Source organism: Miscanthus floridulus, chromosome 11 (assembly GCF_019320115.1).
Source record: "Miscanthus floridulus cultivar M001 chromosome 11, ASM1932011v1, whole genome shotgun sequence".
Lineage (NCBI taxonomy): Eukaryota > Viridiplantae > Streptophyta > Magnoliopsida > Poales > Poaceae > Miscanthus > Miscanthus floridulus.
In genome coordinates this window covers 283,049-301,553 of record NC_089590.1, presented here as the reverse complement: position 1 = coordinate 301,553, position 18,505 = coordinate 283,049, and the positions used below count along the sequence as shown (strand labels likewise).

Here is an 18,505-nt window from a genome sequence, read left to right as displayed (position 1 = left end):
GGATTCGTTAATTATGATGTGAAGTACGAAAAGGCTTGGCGTGCTAAGCAAATTGCCCTGGCGATTCGTTGGGGTAGTTGGGAGGAAGAGTACAATAGGGTGCCCCACATCTTATGTGCAATGCATTACTACAACCCTGGCTTGAAATGGTTTATGGACATCGGAGGGATGTATTTTCATGACCCATTGAGGCATGTCCTCTATCATGTGTTCTGGTCGTTCGCGCAAACGGAACATGCATTCCAGTTTTGTTAGCCAGTCGTACTTGTTGATGGCACTTTCCTAACAAGAAAGTATAGGGGCACCTTGATGATGGCTGCTGCTATTGATCCTGAGGACCAGATAGTACCCATGGCTTTTGCTTTGGCAGAGGAAGAGAACAATGAATCATGGTCATGGTTCATGCAGCTTCTATGTGTACAAGTGCTTGGCCCATCTCGCACTATATGTTTGATCTCAGACTGTCACCCAGGGCTTCTTAATGCTACAGCTGAGCATATAGATGGGTTCCTGCCTCTAGTGCACAGATGGTGCATGAGACACTTTGCTGCTAATTTCTGGCGGTGTTAGAGGAAGAAGGAGATATGTGACAAGGTACAAGCTCTATGTTGTGTACGTACAGAGCACCAGTTCAAGGAGACAAAGAGAGAACTAGACAAGATGCTAAATGAAGCGGGAAAGGCCTGGTTAGAGGCGTAGATGGAATAGAAGGCTAAGTGGACATTAGCATATGATGAGGGGGTTGCAGGTATGGCATCATGACCACTAACTCCTCGAAGTCTTTCAACCGTGTATTCACCGGAGTTCGATCGTTGCCTGTGTCTAGAATTATTGAGTTCTCCTTTCATAAGTGCAATGAATATTTTGTCAAGAGGTGGGAACTTGCGCAGAGAAATATAGCTGAGTAGGGGCATTTTGAAAAGGCCAGAGCAGAACATTTAAAGGAGGCCGAGGAATTGGCCAAGCAGCACACCACCGAGCCATATGGACCCCACCGCCATATCTTTAGTGTATGGGGCAAGGGTGGCACAAGCTTGGGCGGTGAACGTTATGGTGGACGAAACTACCGAGTTGATCTTAAAAAAGTAGAGTGCAGTTGCCATGTCTCATGGGTAAAGTTTTATGAGATAACACAATGTCTGTTACAAAAATTAAACAGTGTTTGTTACATGGGTACAATACATAAATAGTTCAAATGAAACACAACACAACACCGAGAAAGTTCTACCACAATACAAATACCAAATCTAAAGCATTGAACTAGCATACCTGTACCAATCCTCAGTCTGAAATATACTGAGTAAGCAACTCGTCGTTCGAGTACCAGTTCTCTACCACAACCTCATTGCTATGGCTAGGCTCACCTGCATTGCTCTGATCTACCTGTCGCCTGTAGTAAGCTGCCTTCGCTTCATCTGTGGCCTGAGTGAAGAACACGTCGTCATCGTCCTCCGCCTGCAAGCCCACCTTTGCTAGAGCGATGAGCTCACTCAGTCTGCTAGTGTCGTCCTCAGCCTCCTTCGCCTGTAAGCCCGCCTTAGCTAGAGCGATGAGATCACTCAACCTAGCAGTGTTGTCCTTATCCTCGTCCCCATCATCGACCAACACAATCGGAGATTGAATGGTGTGACCAGCTCACATTCTGTGCTCATCTAACTTCTTTTCCTCATACCTTGCGCGGGCCACCTCTGCGGCATGGTCCTCGCTACATCCAATCCCTTCATGTATAAAATGCAACCAGTTAGCAACGCGATTATATTACATTTAAAATTAGGCAACGAAAATAAAAAGGCTTTCAAGCACTCACTGGCACACAATGCAACAACATGGTCATTCAAGACCTACATCTATACTCTTGTCTCCTCCTTTGCCTCCTTCCTTGCCCTCTCCTCCTCTAACATCCTCCGTCTCTCCAACCCCCATTTGTCATGCCCAACATCGATTGGGTTACGAATACCGCGCTGTCTAACAAACTCACGCATCTTGTTTTTGTGATGTTTAACGTAGTTAGGTCCATATCCCCTCTTCCATGCAATTACTTGCCTCTCCTTCAGTTCATCCAAGAACTTAGCTTGACCATCATAACATTCCCACCTATATTTCCTAGTGCTCTGTTCAAATAAAAAATTATATCATATATGTCTTAGCAAAAGAAACAAAATACGATTTCATATTTACCACAAAAATAACCAACCTCATTATAGTCAAACATATGGCCATAATAATGGCATATTTCAAGCTCCGAAGGGACTAGACCGTAGTTGGATTTAACACCACATTCACACTTGATTGGAGGTGCTTTGTAAATTAACCTTTCTTTCTTCTTTTCCTTTGCCTTTGGTGGCTCCAGCCATTGATTCTTAGGACCATAGAGCCACTCATTGAAACGACACTTTGCAAATCCATAACGCTACAAGAGAATACATTAGTACACACACATATAGAGATAAATATTTAAACAGATACACTTTCCACTTACTTCGTGCTTGTTTGGACACACAAACTCCAACGTATTCTCAGGGTTTATCACAGCTCGATCTCCGCATTCACACAGAGGAGGTTCCTCGAGTCGTCTAACTGCGGCTAGGTGATTCTCCTTAGCCGTCATTGATGGGGGGTTAGGGGGGGTGGAACCCACCATTGGAAGTGCTCATATGGATGTCTCCCTCTACACCAATTGTCGAAAAGGAGGTACCTAGGATCAAACTTGTCTGCACCGTCGATCCACTGAAAGAAAAAGCACCTCTCATGGGCCTACACAACAAGATTTCAACAAAATATTAGTAGCCTACTTACACAAATGAAGAAAAAAAGATAGTGGAAATAATTACTTACATTAAAACGACTGCATGTGTAGAAGCAATGCGCGCGCTGTGTCTAGATGTCTCGATTGAAACACGTCGCCTAGGAAACCATAGTCACAGTTAGGGACAGGGAGGTCAGGAGGGATGGGGGCATCTTGGCTAGACGTGTCGGGGTATAATTCTCGAGGACGACCATGTTTTTGCCAAAACTCCTCCCGATACATGTCTTGCATCTAACAAAACGGTTGTAATTTAACAAACAAAAATCAAAACATCACAAATAAAAGTTGAGATGCAAACTCAAACAAGCAAAATTCTTATAAAAATTGACTGAATACATGGTAATCTTAATTCTAATTAACCAATTAACCTTAACATTGGCAATCTTAATCCTTCAACCTAACGTTCTAACGAACTCATATTTTTCTCTATACCCTAACTACTCATTCAAATCCTTCGATCCACCATTGAGGCCGAGGAGGAGCTTCATTACCTTGACAAGGCCGAGGAGGAGCTTCGGGGAAGGTAGGGAGGGGGCCGGCAAGGGAGGGCGTGACCAGTGGCTGCCGACGAAGGGCGCGGGCGTCTGGCGGCGGCGGGCGCGTGAAAGGGAAAGAAAGGAATGGAGAGAAAGAGAGCCGCGTCGCGGGCCTTTACTGGGCCCTGCCGCACCGTGCGAGATGGCGCGTCGGTGCCGCGCCGTGATCTGTGGCACGACAGAGCTGGGCCACGTCACCGGTCGCTGCCACGGTGGCAGCCTCGCTTGATCGTATCAGCCATGCTTATCAGGCATGATACAGTGTTTTCTCTCACAACAAAACAGCATCAGCCGGCTTATAAGCCATAGAAACGAAAGCAATTTCTCAATCAAACATGGTCGACTACTCCAATTATTTTTAATGAAATATATAATGATGTTCTATCCATTTGTTGGTCATTTTGTATATATATGTTTATAAGCGCGAAGATTTGGCACCAAAAGTTGAATCGAAGGTTATAAGATTTGACTATACGTGTGTACAAGCAGTAACATATTTGTCCAAATTCATTTCTAAAATATCGCATGTTTGAGGAGAGGTGCAGGCAGTTAGGACCAACGTTTTATTATTTTGCAAAAAAACAAAAAAAGGCAACTCCGAGCATTCTTTCTTTGATGATATTAGTCTAAAGCGGAGTGTTTGGTGACCTTATGACCGCTTATTTTGATAATCTGATTCCCTTCTAAGTTTGAAATCTCCAGTTCTACTCAATAGTGACTTATGAGCAAGAATTATGCCAAAGATTCTTAACAAAGTACCTAAAGGCAAGTCTTTATTCATCCACATCATGTGATAAATAAAGAAGGCAGACATAAGAAAATCTCTATAATAAATTTTATGTAAAATCGTTATAATACACCACATTACCGCAAGTTACCAGGTTTGTCCTACGCTTCTTTCGGTTGCCACTACTTTTAAAATCACAGATTTTGGCTATACAAGACTAAGGGTGATCATCGGCATAAAGGAAACCACACAAGTCATGCTGTTGTTTGTATACCTAAAGTTCATTGAATACGTATTCTTGACGTGCTAGTATCTTTTAATGTGAGATGTATGAAATGAAAAACGTAAGTAGCTGTATACTTAACAAGTAAATTGCATTTTTGAATTTGTAACCATTTATGTTAACCATGCGATGTCCTCACCAAAAATGTTAATCATATATACTCCCTGTAGTAGCAACATGTACATGTTAATCAATCGACGTTTTGTTTAGCTGGGCCCAAAAAAACGGCCCATCGATGAGGATGGGCTTCATTTCGTGATCCAACAGCTCGCCGAGGGTCGGAAGTCGTAAGGCACCTCTTCCGGCGACGAGCTGCCGCCAGCGACGTCGCAACTACACCGGCGGCTTAGTCTCTCTCTCTCCCTTGGCGCTGCTCGTCGCCAACGCCGCCGTGGGAGCCGATTCCCGGGGGAAGGGAAGGTGCAGGCTCCAACGCCACGTCGTTCAGGCGGGTCCACCGTTGCTGCCAGCGTCGCTGCTGCAGAAGTTGTTCCGGCTCCGCGAGGTGCGTGCTTCACGTGCTCGATCAAATGCTCCACCGCCTTTGCCCCTCCAGCCCTCCCTCTAAGTTAATTTGTACAGCTTGGAAAGTGAGACACAGTATGCTTAGTGTTCGTCCTGTCCATGGTTACCTTCTTGATGGATCCTTGTGGGGGGATGGTTCTGTAGGTGTTTAGCTTTACATCACGTACAAAAAGGCTGGCATGATACAAGTTATCTTACTTTGGATGCAAATTCAGCCCCACGCAAAACTTACACTCTTAAATCAACTAGTACAACTCTCAAAGCAAGAGAAACAAATTTCTGTTCTCGTGTCAGACCTTACACACATTCTGTTTTCACTATACTTGATAGTATACTATGCTCACACATAATTTACCAGAGGAGCAACGAACAATTGAGTAGCACCGACAGTTTATAGAGTAGATATTTACTGATAGAAAATTCCAAATTTGTATCCATTATCAATCGATTAAGGCCCTGTTTGGCATGGCTCCAATCCTAAACTCCAGTAACTACATCAAAAAATCCAGCCAAACACCTCAACTCCAAAACTTCATGGAGCTGTAGTGCAAATAGAGGTGGAGTTTTGGAGCACCTCTTTTGCTGCTCCAAAACCCTCTCTTTTGAACCTCCTCATAGAGTTGGTGGGTAATTACCCACCAATGCCACTGATTACACAGAAAAACGTTTCGAAGCGTGCCATCTTCTGTTCTCCGATTCTCCCCCCCCCCCCCCCCCCCCCCCCCCGCCCCCCGCGCATCTCATTTTCCCCATACCGATCCTCCCTCTGTTATCTTCTTGCGAGACCGCCCGTTAGGGTTTCCGCTGCCGCCAGTCAAGGAGAAACCCTATGGCCCGGAGCAGCGCTTGGGAACCGCGGCACGCGAGGCGTCGACGCCGTTGAGCTCGAGGCCACCGGCGGCTCGCGGCCCCGCCACAGCGCCGCTGCGGCTTCTTTGGGTTCCCGTGGCTCAGCGCGGAGGTAACTACAAGTCGCTCGCACGTTTGCCTTGTCCCTGCTCTTGCGGCCTCCGCCGTTTAGGCCGCCTTCCGCCTTCCGCGGGTTTGAATCCACTGGGGTCTAGATTCAGGTGGGTTAGTGCGACTCGATCCGATGAGTCTCCGGATTCGATGCGACGATGCTGATAAGCGTTTGCTGTCGAGGCGGCGGCTCGCTCCGTGCTCGTTGGTGATGTCGAATCGGTGGTTGCTATGTGGTTTTGTTCGTGCGGCTCACTCCGTGCTCGTTCGATTTAAATTTGTCTCGGGCTTATGAACTGGGAGAGTCTGTTCATGGAATCTCTCTCTGTTGCTGATAAGTAGCAGGTGGAGTAAGATCTGTGCTTCGACTCTTCCAATGCACGGTTGCCTATGCAGCTATGCTGCTCGACTCTATTTGTTCCTGTCATCCGAATTTCTGTCTTACTGAAACTTAAGAAAGCAGCAATGTCAGCTCGCACGCACGCACGAATGAAATGGAAGCCAGTCAGTATATTCCAGTTCAGTATATTCCAGTTCAGTTTATTCCAGTTCAGTATATTCCAGTTGAAATGAGAACCTGTTAAAATACTCTGCTATTCCTGTTGTATTCCAGTTCAGTATATTCCAGTTGAAATGAGAACCTGTTGTATTCCAGTTCAGTATATTCCAGTTCATGTCTGGATAGATCGTTGCAGTTCAGTATATTCAGTTGAAATGAAAACTTGTAGTTCTAGATTGCTGAAAATTGCCTGTTGGTTGTTCAGTATATTTCAGTTGAAATTGCTCAGCATAATGAGAACCTCATATATGAAATTTGTGAGTTCGATAGATACCTGAAATTGATTGGAACTCGGAGAACACTGGAGTGTTGTGTATGTTGTTTGCTGAACAAGTTGGAAAAGGAAATCGGCCAAACACACACTTAAATGCACTTGGTTATACAGAGGTTGAGAAAGGGTTCAAAGAAAGGACTGGAATTGTGGCTACCAAGGTTCAGATCAAGAACAAATGGGACAAGTTGAAGGAAGATTTCAAGGCATGGAAGAAACTAATGCTGAGGCAAACAGGACTGGTTGGGACCCTATAAAGAAGACTATTGGTATGGACGATGAATGATGGAAAAAAGCTAGAGCTGTAAGTTGGTTCAAGATTTTTGCTATATTTGTTTTTCATATGACAAATCTGTTGGTAATACTTTATAATAATATGTGTTGTTCTGCTTATTTCAGGACATTTCGGGTTGTGGAAAGTTCAACTTCGGAATCAAGCTTTGTGACTATGGACACCTTTCGTGATAATATGGCTACATCCATCGTCCTAGCATGGAATTAGTGCAATGATTATTGTAATAACCTTATTTTGGAACTATGAACTTATTTCGTAATTTCGGTTCTAGGCAAATGACATGTAATTTATTATTATTTTGGACTACACTGCATGTACTTTCATTTCATATTTATGAGAAGTAGTTCAAGTCGAACCAGGGGCAAGAATGGCAATCTACTCTCAAACTCATCTTTTCTGGAGCTGGGGACACCCTCCTAGCCAAACACCCTCATCAGACAGCTCCAACTCCACCTAGAGCTGGCTCCACCTGGAGTTCTGGAGTGGAGCAGCTCCACCCAGAGTTGAAGTCATGCCAAACAGGGCCTAAGTATGCACAAATATTCCAAAACATGACACTCTTATTCTGTGCCCACCAGCATTGCTTCAATAGAAGGAAAACTGCATCCATCCGAGTTTCTTCCGCCAGAGTTTTTTTGTAAGCTTGAGTTACTTCAGGCTGCTGCTTCCTTTATGTTCTTCGGTGAAGAATATTCTAGAGCATGTTGTTGTCATGTGTGAAATTGAATCCAAAAGTGTTGAGTTCAAAGGCAGTAGTTAGCATCCTATTCTGTGTTTTCTCAACTTGTTACATATATACCTGTCATTTATTTATTCTTATCCCCTTTAAACTGTTTGAACATACCGTTTATCGCTGCTGATACCTATTCAATGGATTCTATTGTTGCAGCAAAACCGGTTGAGAAGGGTAACGAATGGCATGAGTAAATCAGAGGCGTGTAGATATGTAAAAAAAAAAAAAATTATAAAAAAAAAAAAACCTGTTTTATAACAACCAACCACCCACACACCCCCATACCCCCCCCCCCCCCCCCCCCCCAAGCCCCCCCCCCCCCCCCCCCCCCCCAATCTCGTTTTTCTTTACAAATATTTTTTTTTCCTGGTATCATATGTAGTTTGGGAGTTAGGATACATTATGCATTTGCTAATTCGCTGGCATATGTGCAGTTTTGAGAAAATGTGAGTTATGACATTCTTTGGAAGAAATGGAATATGTAGTTTGAGAATGGTAAAACTTGAAGGGGTTTTCTTCGATCTCTTAAAAAAAATTATCTTAAAGCAAAGTAGTTTACATTAAGGTGGAGCAGTTTAACTTATACTCTTCACACAGAAATGGCGACTAGATCAAATATTTTCCTTCATCTAGTATATATAAACCTATGGTTGCTGTGCTGTGCTGCAATGCGTGGGAATTGTTACTTTCTGGTATCGCCCTGTTCACTTGGCTGATAAGTCATGGCTTAAAGTACTGTTGGCTGATTTGTTATGAGAGAAAAATACTATTCGTTGGCTGAAAAAGTACGGCTTATAAGCCAAACGAACAGGGTGATGGATCTTAAAAAGATGCTAATACCTAATAGTCAACTCTCACGTCCAGATCTAGAAAGAAATGGCGGCGTTCGCTTCGCTGAAAAAACAAGCCAAAACACTGTTTCGGCTGATTTATTGTGAGAGAAAAACACTGTTTCGGCTGAAAAAACAAGCTGAAAAAGACGGATTATAAGAGAAATGAACAGGGCAATAAGTGCTTTTGAAAAAGTGACCACAGTGCCGCAAAGAAGCCTTATTCTTTGTGGTTGGTTCAGAGTTACTCCACCGATTATGGCATTTTGTGGATTTTGCACCCCTTCCTTTACCACTTGAGAATTTGACGCTCAATGCATCGTGGACATTTGGTTCATGGGACCATCTCTATCTCTATATAACGAATCCTACACCAAAACCGTGGGCAATGGATAGGGCCACGTAGCCCGTTAGTCCGCTAACCGTCGGATCCAGCTCAGATGCAATACGAGCCGCTGGATCGGGGCCATAGCGGGTCTCTTACCCGTCACGTCGTGAATCTACAGCCTGTTCGGTTGGCTGGTTCGTATCGTTGCTGGTTTGTGAAGAAGTACTGCTGGCTGGTTCGTGAAGAAGTACTGCTGGCTAGTTTGCGTGAGAAAAAAATACTGTTTCGACTTGTATACGACAAGCACAAGCAAAACGAATGTTCGTGAACCCGCTTGGGTGAGCACTCCCTTCCGCTCCAGGCCGTGGGACCGCGGGCGAGTTGCTTTGCGGCGGGGCATGGGCCGTGCAGATGGGCGATGGCGCGCGGCGCCACCCTCCTCGACCTCCTTCTGCTCCCTCTCCGGCGCCACGCCGCCACCATCCACCCCACCCACTTCCGCCGCCGCTGCAGCACCCGCCGACTGCCGCGCGGCCACCCTAGCCACGAATGAGGCCGTTGAACGCCTGGTCTCGCGATAGCCGTGGCCTCCTGGGCTTCCGTTTCGACCTCTTCCTCCTCAGCTCCTCCCTATGCCACGCGTAGGGGTTGTTCTGGGCCTCGGGGGTGTGTGCGTCGCTTCCCTCACAAACATCCGCTGGTTACACCTGGTTCGTTCCCCCGCCTCCCCTGCTCACCAGTTTGGATCGCGGTCCCGACCAGCCCCCGCCTTTATCTTCACAGGTTTGTATACCTGGCCGATTTCATTATGCTAATCATTCAAGAGCACGCACGCAACGTGCTTGACAAAATGCCAATGCTTGTTGCATCAACAGCTTGCCAGGCTGAGGTCAGCCTCAAGGCTGCTGCCACCAAGAAGGTTTTGCACAAAACTCCATGGTCTTCAGCATATTATCTGTTGATCTGCTCCTTCGATTCCATCTAGCAGTAAGCATTCAAAGCTTCGCATCCTTGTGTTGCTTCAAAATTTCCTCGATCAAATTCATGACTCAATATATGATATATCTACTGCAGGTCATTCAATAGGCACGGCACTTCCTGATAGGTTTAAGTGCTCCTGGAATAGTCCATTTCTTTTCATGATCTAGGGTCAATGTGCACAGATACATGGATATTAGAAAACTCATAAGGGAGCACTAATATCCTAGATAACAATAGTTCAATGCTTCAGATAATAATATGTGCAATTTTAGTAACCCTTAGCTCTAATTAAATTTAATACACTTTCCTTTAGCAATTTATAAGTGTCTCAAAAAACATAATTATAAATATTGAACTACTTATTGATGCCCTCTACCAAGCTAGACAATTGTATCTACAATAATCGATGTATAAGTTTGTTATCGTTGTTGGGCATTCAGCCTTCTCTACAGGTATGTTGTTGCATTCTTATCTAGGATCTAGAGAAATAGTGTTCGGTCTTGTTTTTTCTGAAGCCTGAAAGACCAAACTGTTTCATATCTTAGTCTTTAAAAGACCAAAATGTCTATTGTCATAATAACTTTTTTATTTTGAATTGTTTGATTAGCCATACTTCCACCTACCGGAAACAGTATAATTGCCGAGTGCCCGAGGGTTTGCCGAGTGCATTCCATCGGGCACTCGGCAAATATCCTATTAACCGAGTGTTTTGAATTTAACACTCGGCAAACAGATAGCACTCGGCAAAACCCAACTTTGCCGAGTGCCTAATAAAAAACACTCGGCAAACTACAACGAAACACTCGGTAAACACGGACACTCGGCAAAGTACAGGCACGTACGCTGGGCGTGCGGCGGCCGTGTGATGGCCGTTGGGTGCGCCGCCCTGCCGTTAGAACTTTGCCGAGTGTCCGTTAGAGACACTCGGCAAAATAATGTTGTTGCCGAGTGTTTTTTACTGGCACTCAGCAAAATAATAATTTTTTCCTCTCCTGCCCACCAAACTTTTTCTACTCTCCACATACAACATGTGGTACTACATGTTAAAATTTGGTATATTTCTGGATCTGTTTGCTGTATTTAATTAATTTATTGCATTTAGAGAAATTTTTTGGTTTAAGTCAAATTTGAACTGCAAGTGATTTAAATAATGGAATAAATTGAGTGGAGAAATCATATTCATGTTATTGAGTCCATTTTGGGGCCATACCCAGGAAATGAAAAGAAATTTTGAACATTTTGTTCAGGAAACACGATCACGAACGTGTGGCCGAATGATTTTTAAATTCTAAAAAAAGCAAACGAAGTCTGAAAATGACGAGATTTGTCAAGATCTCCTGATATCATACGTGGAGACTATGAAAAAATTGAGAAGGTTTCGCACAATTTGTCACGTACGATGCTTACAAACCGAAGCATCTCTGAAGAAGAATCAAGGAGTTGAGATGGATCTAGTAAGATTTGGAGTCAAAGTGACGGTTGAATTGGGGTTTGACTTCAAAACTTTTTGTATAGACAATAGAACATAGATTGGTCCATGTCAAATTTTGGGAATTTTTTAGATCCGTTTGATAATTTTAATTTATTAACTATAATTATAGAATTTTAATTGATATAAATTGAATTTGAGCTATAACTGCATGAAATAATAGAATAATATTAGTAGAAAAATTAAATATGCATTGTTAAGTGAATTTGATAAGGTACTTTCAAAGTCCATCATAACAATTTTAATAGAACACGCTATGAAGGAGGACGGTGTAGCATGAAATAATTTTTTTTTGTCGAGTGTTCTCTACCCGACACTCAGTAAAAAGAATAGTTGTCGAGTGTCGTACATGGGACACTCGGTAACTTTGTTGATCCGGCCTCACTACGTACCGAACAGTTTGAAAAAAAAACAATGCCTTGTGCCCCTGATCTGGACACTCGGCATATCTTTAGTTTGCCGAGTGGTCAGATCGGAGGCACTCGACATACCTTTCATATGACCCACCCCTGACGCACACTCACGCACTCACACACGCCGCCATCGTCGCCCTGTGCCCCGGCCGCCGCCCTGAACCCCCGCCGGCCTCCCCAGGACCCCACAGCCGCCCAGCCCGCCGCCGCTCCTCTCTGCTCGCTGCACGACCCTCTTTTCTCCCTACAGAGCTCCGCGACGCCATTGCCGAGCTCCGTTCGCCGTCATCGTTCTCCGCGGTTTGTCCTGATAGAATCCGAACTGGCGAGAGGATTACGCACACGAACACGAAGTGGACACACGCAAGTTGTGCTGCTAAGCGGCAGCTTTTCTGATCTTTAATTACTGAATTTAAAGTAACAGGGAAACTAAACATGGCCCTAGTGGCCGAGAACGTCGCGGCACGTTCGTGCGCAGTCACCGCCATCCCGATGGCCTGGGACGTGCCGCAGTTTCAGCTACGACTAAAAACAGGGAGGAAACTAACTAGCTAACAATAGTAAAGAACATGCTCAGGGATTATTGCTAACATTCTCCTCCTAAGACCTGAGCACCTAAGCTAACTTCTCCATGCCGATCCCGTGACGGAGCTCCTGGAAACGAACACGGCCGAGCGCCTTCGTGAGAATGTCGCTCAGCTGCAGCTCGGTGTTGACGAACTCGACGTCTATCAGCTTGTTGTCGCAGCACTCCCGGATGAAATGAAATTTGATGTCGATGTGCTTACTCCGGTCGTGATGGACAGGGTTCTTCATGAGTGCGATGGCGGACTTGTTGTCCACCAAGAGCTTGGGCGCGATCAGCTTGTCGCCGGTGAGCTCAGCCAGCAACCGGGCCAGCCAAACTCCTTCACACGCAGCTCCTGCAGCCACGATGTACTCCGCCTCACAAGATGACAGCGCGACTACCTTCTGCTTCGCTGACTGCCACGCAACCGGACCGCCGGCGAGGAAGAACATCAAGCCGCTGGTGCTCTTGCGATCGTTGATGTCGCCAGCCAAGTCGCTGTCGGAGTACCCCAACAATGTGGGCGCAGCAGTCTTCTTCTTGGCGGGGTGATAGTGCACTCCCCAGTGCATGGTGCCAGCCACATAGCGCAGCACGCGCTTCACCGCCGCCATGTGCTCCTGCCGTGGAGCCTCCATAAATCTGCTCAAGTATCCCACCAAGAACGCCAAGTCGGGCCGGGAATTGCAAAGGTACCTCAAGCTCTCGATGACACTGCGGTACTCGGTGGCATCAACAGTCGGCGTCGGCCCCTCCTTGAGCAGCTTCAGCTTGAGCTCCATGGGGGTCGCACTGGGATTGCAGGCGGTCATACCTTCCTTCTCCAATATCTTCGCGGCATACGCCCCTTGCCGGAGCGTGATCCCTTCGGCGCCCTGAGTGACCTCCAGCCCGAGGTAGTAGGAGAGCGGGCCAAGGTCGCTCATGCGGAAGGTACTCTGCATCTGCGCCTTGAACTTCTTCACTGCGCCATCATCACCGCCTGCTATGATCAAGTCGTCGACGTAGACACCCACGATCAGGTGGCCTCCTCCATGGCCACGGGTGTACATCCCGTGCTCGTTGATGCAGCGATTGAAGCCGAGGGAGATGAGCGACGCGTCGAGCTTCTGGTTCCACGCCCTTGGTGCCTGACGGAGGCCGTACAGTGCCTTATGGAGTCGGAGCACCATGTGCTTGTGATTGTCGTCGATGAAGCCGGGCGGCTGCTGAACGTAAACCTCCTCCTGGAGATCGCCGTTCAAGAACGCCGACTTTACGTCCATATGATGGACGGACCAGCCATGGTGGGCGGCGATGGCGAGGAGCAGCCGCACCGATTCCAGACGCGCGACGGGGGCGAATACCTCCTCAAAGTCGATGCCGGGCCTCTGTACATAGCCCTTCGCGACGAGGCGGGCCTTGTACTTCACGATGTCCCCCTTCTCATCCCGCTTGACTTTGTACACCCACTTCAAGCCGATGGGACGGTGGCCGGCCGGAAGCTCGACGAGTGACCAAGTGTCGTTGTCGCTGATGGATTTCAACTCCTCCTCCATCGCTGCAGCCTAGTGCGGATCGTTCCCTGCCTCCTTGAAGGACTTGGGTTCTTCTACACTGATGGCGTGCAGCTCAGCTTCCTCACCGGTGCCGAGGATGTTCTCCATGGTTCTGTACCGACGCGGCGCCTCCCCATCATCATCTGCATCAAGATTGTCATCGACGCTGGGTGGCGTCGCAAACTCGAACGGTACCGCTGCAGGCGTGCCCGGTGAAGTGGGAAGTGGTGTCGATGGCGCGGGCGACGTCATGGCCGCAGGTGGTGGCGAGGGCATTCGCGGCGACAGGCTCGCTGTCGGTGTGGCAGTGGAGGATGGGCTCAGCTCGTACTCCTCCTCAACGACGAACGGCTCCCAGCTGAGGCTGTCAGAGTGGCTGTCCCAGTCCCAGCGTGCCTGCTCGTTGAAGACGGCGTCATGGGAGATCACGACGCGCGCTCGGTGGGGGTCGTAGAAGCGATACGCTTTGGACCCTGTTTCATAGCCGATGAAGACCACCTTGTCGCCGCGATCGTCGAGCTTGGGGAGGTGAGGTCGCGTGCGCTTGACGTAGGCCACGCACCCGAACACCTTCAGAAAGTGCACCGGTGGCTTGCTTCCGTGCCACGCCTGGAACGGCGTCATGCCGTCGAGCGCGCTCGTGGGGGCCCGGTTCAGGAGGAAAACTGCGGTGTGAACCGCTTCCCCCCAGAACTGGCTAGGCATGCCCCGAGCACGCAGCAAGCTTCTCGCGGTGCCCACGACCATCTGATTTCGCCGCTCGACGACCCCGTTTTGCTGGGGCGTGTACGGTGCCGAGTAGTGGCGCTGCACCCCGATGCCTGCACAGTACTCCCCGAATTCGACAGAGGTAAACTCACCACCGTGATCCGTACGCAGCACCTTCAGCTTCTTTCCAGTCTCACGCTCGACGCGGGCTTGGAACGCCATGATCGCGGCGGGTGCATCCGCCTTGGTGCGCAGGAGGGAAAGCCACATGAAACGGCTCATGTCATCGACCAGTAGCAGGAAGTAGGCGTTCCCTGCTGGTGTCGATGGAGAGATGGGCCCGCACAAGTCGCCGTGCACCAGCTCGAGCACCTCCTCGGCGTGGTACTTGGCCGCGCGCGGAAACGACGCCCTCTTCTGTTTCGCCAGAACGCAGTCCTCACAGACTTGCTCGACGTGGTCGATCACGGGCAGTCCACGCACCAGTTCCTCGCGTCCCAGCTTCCGCAGCGGCTGGAAGTTGAGGTGTCCAAACCGCTCATGCCACCGCCATGCGATGTCGATGGCACGAGCAGTGAGGCACACCGGTGCGGCAATGTTCATGTCGAGGTAGTAGAGCCGAGTGGGGGAGCGGTGCACCTTGGCGAGCAGCTGGCGGCGTAGGTCGAACAGACGGAGGATGCCCGACTCGATGTCGACCTTGAAGCCGTGTTCATCCATTTGCCCGATGCTGATGATGTTCATCGTGAGGCGCGGGATGAAGTAGACGCCGTCAAGCCGACGATGCTCGCTGTTCTTGAGGGCGAACAGCACAGTCCCCTTGCCTTCGATGGAGACGACCGAGCTGTCACCGAACCTGACGGTTCCAGTGACCCCGGTGTTCAACTCGGCGAAGACGTTCCGCGACCCCGTCATGTGGTTCGTGGCGCCGGTGTCGAGCACCCAGCGTCGTGGACCCAACGCCTCCTTCTCTTCCTCACTGTTGAGGTGGAGGAGGACCTTGCGCTCGTGGAGGTGTACTGGGCGCTCCACATCGATAACCGGCGACGCCGGAGTCGTAGATGAGGAAGACCTGGGGAATTCAATTACCTCCGACTCCGCGGCGATGTACATGAGTGTTCCCTCTTCTTCGTCGACCTGGGCGACGTGGGCCGCCTCTTTCTTCCTGCCACGGCAGTCCTTGGCCCAGCGGCCGGTTTTGCCGCAGTTGGCGCACCGGTCACCGGGGGGAGGTTTCCCACCCCAAGCGTTCGCGGCGCCCGCGCTCTGGCCGCTCTTGCCATCACGCGAGGAACTGGATCCACCACGACCGCGTCCGCGCCCAGGGCGCTTTCCGCGGTTCCCGGACGACTTGCTGTCGCCAGGATTCTCCTTCTCACGGCGGGCCTTGCGACGCGCCTCCCAGTCCTCCTCGCAGAGCATCAGGCGCCCCATGGCGTCCGTGACTTGTTTCGGCTTGCTGCGCTCCTCGAAGACACGCAGTCTCCCGATCACGTCCTCCACCTTGGCCGTGTTCAAGTCCATGAACATCTCGATGGAGACCGCCGCCTGGTTGAGACTCTCCGGGACAATCTGCAAGAGCTTCTTCACCACCTCGGAGTCGGTGATCTCGTCCCCGAGCGTGCAGAGGTTGGTGGCGAGCGTGTCGATGCGGAGGCCGAACTCGCTGACGGTTTCCCCTTCCTTGAAGGAGATGGAGTTGAACTCACGGCGCAGCTGCTGCGCGCTGGCGTCGCGCGCGCGCTCGTCGCCGATCCGCAGACTCTTGATGGTCTCCCACGCCTCCATCGCCGTGGGCTTGCGGGCGAGGGTGCTCCAGAGCTCTGTGGGGACCGAGCGCAGGATCCCGGCCATGGCAACTCGATCGTCGTGGTATTCGTCGTTGTCGTGGTCGTCGTCGATGCCGTCCCGGACAATCTCCCAGACCCTGAGAGTCTGGAAGTTCACCGTCATCACCAACGCCCATTCGGAGTAGTTTGTCCGGGTGAGCATCGGCCACGCGACGTTCGCGGACGGCCGCTCGATGACGCGCTCGATGATGCGCTCCCCGGTGTCCCGGGTGCGCGAGCGGCTGGAGCGACCGCGCCGACGTCGAGGCGGCGAACGCGACGGCATGGCTTCCTTCTTCTCGCCGGAGCTGTCGCCAAAAGCCTTCTGCTTGTTGGGCGGTGGCTGCGACATGGCGACGGCGTAACCGTGGCTCCGGTACCAATTGATAGAATCCGAACTGGCGAGAGGATTACGCACACGAACACGAAGTGGACACACGCAAGTTGTGCTGCTAAGCGGCAGCTTTTCTGATCTTTAATTACTGAATTTAAAGTAACAGGAAACTAAACATGGCCCTAGTGGCCGAGAACGTCGCGGCACGTTCGTGCGCAGTCACCGCCATCCCGATGGCCTGGGACGTGCCGCAGTTTCAGCTACGACTAAAAACTGGGAGGAAACTAACTAGCTAACAATAGTAAAGAACATGCTCAGGGATTATTGCTAACATGTCCATCTCTTGCTCAATATTCGCCTCTATTGGATTCTCCTCATCCCGGAGATTCACACCCTGCCTTTATTTCCAAAAGATCACGGCGTGTTAGGAGAAATCACGAGCCCGCCGGAACACTTCATCGTCACCGTCCGCCTCATCTCGGCTGCCTCCCCCTCCGCTCTGAACCAAGCACCGAGGAGAGCCTGCCTGAGTTCGGTGAGCTTCGCTCTCTTTTGCGCCTCCTGTCTCCGTCTCTCGTAGTCCCTAGCTCGATCCCAAGCAGCGCCGTAAATGGCCATGGTGCTGCCGTGCACCTCTGCTCCGGCGACCAAGGAACAGAGAAGCAGCCCAGCGCCGTGCGTGCTTTCTTTTCTCTTGTTAGCTTTGTTGACATCATCATGACATCACGCTCGCATTATGACCGTTTTTCTTTAGGAAAACAAATCCAAAATACACTCCAAATACTCCATTGTAACTAGTCAATAATTATGAAATATTTGATGTTGAGACATGATGAAACTGAGACTTAGCAAGCGTAATTATTTTATAATTTGTTGGCATATGATTGATTGCTAGAGAGTCGTAGTAGTTATCCCAAAACCTATGTGGTTACCCAACGGTAATAATCTAGAGGAGAAGGGTTGACATACTACCACTTGTAACCATTAGCTGTCACGCTACCTAGGAGATAAGGCACAAGAACCATGCTAGCTAGCTCTTGCAATCTCCTTATGTCGAAATTGTTAAAACTAGACACACACATACAAGCAACATCACTTCAGTAAACAGTGATGTTGTATTATTAACTTGAGCATATTTCCATGCTAATGATTGTCATTCTTTTAATGATCTCGCTATACACATACTGATCCGATGCATTTGACTCTCTATTATCTTCAACTTGCAGGTTTTTGCCGCCGCTCCCTGCCCCGCCCTGCCGCCTGGTTCCGCCTTGCCCTCCCGCTGCCCCACAACTTGCCGTCATTTTGCAAGGTATAAGATGTGTATGTGGTTGTCGGCCATCGTGCCGTTTGTTGCCGAGTGTATATGGTTGTCGGCCATCGTGCCGTTTTATTTATTACAGGTTTTAGAAACCTCCCCGTGCAGGGCAGGTGCTGCCGAAATTTAGATTTGACACTATTATGTTCCTTTTATTGCAAGAGAGGCTATTGCAACGTTCTCGACTCGTCACTTTGTAGGACAGCAAGGTGAGGCATAAAAGACCCTTCTTTCCGTATCATGTTCGTACATCACGTAACCTAGCTAGGCGTCTCCCATTCGAAAGATATACGGTTGAAAATATACAGATCTTTGTATATCTATAACTGTATCTGTTTTGAATTGTCCACGTTTTTTGGACAGCCCGAGGATGTGTAGATACGGTTAGTTTCCATGCTCTACTTCGATCCGTGATAGAGTTTCGGCAGCATCTCCCTGTTGTTCTCCAGATACACAATCTCCCTTCCAGGACAT

The 18,505-nt window shown here is 48.9% G+C and overlaps 2 long non-coding RNA genes across 2 annotated transcripts; both read left to right on the top strand.

Annotated features, from left to right (window-relative positions):
- The first annotated feature begins 4,637 nt into the window (after positions 1 to 4,637).
- On the top strand, positions 4,638 to 7,292 carry LOC136490994 (uncharacterized). Its single transcript, XR_010767926.1, has 3 exons — positions 4,638 to 4,857; positions 6,667 to 6,971; positions 7,067 to 7,292. It is a non-coding gene; the product is annotated as an uncharacterized lncRNA (long non-coding RNA).
- A 2,014-nt stretch (positions 7,293 to 9,306) lies between these two features.
- Positions 9,307 to 10,270, top strand: LOC136491465 (uncharacterized). Its single transcript, XR_010768042.1, has 3 exons — positions 9,307 to 9,636; positions 9,729 to 9,840; positions 9,928 to 10,270. It is a non-coding gene; the product is annotated as an uncharacterized lncRNA (long non-coding RNA).
- Positions 10,271 to 18,505: the final 8,235 nt, after the last annotated feature.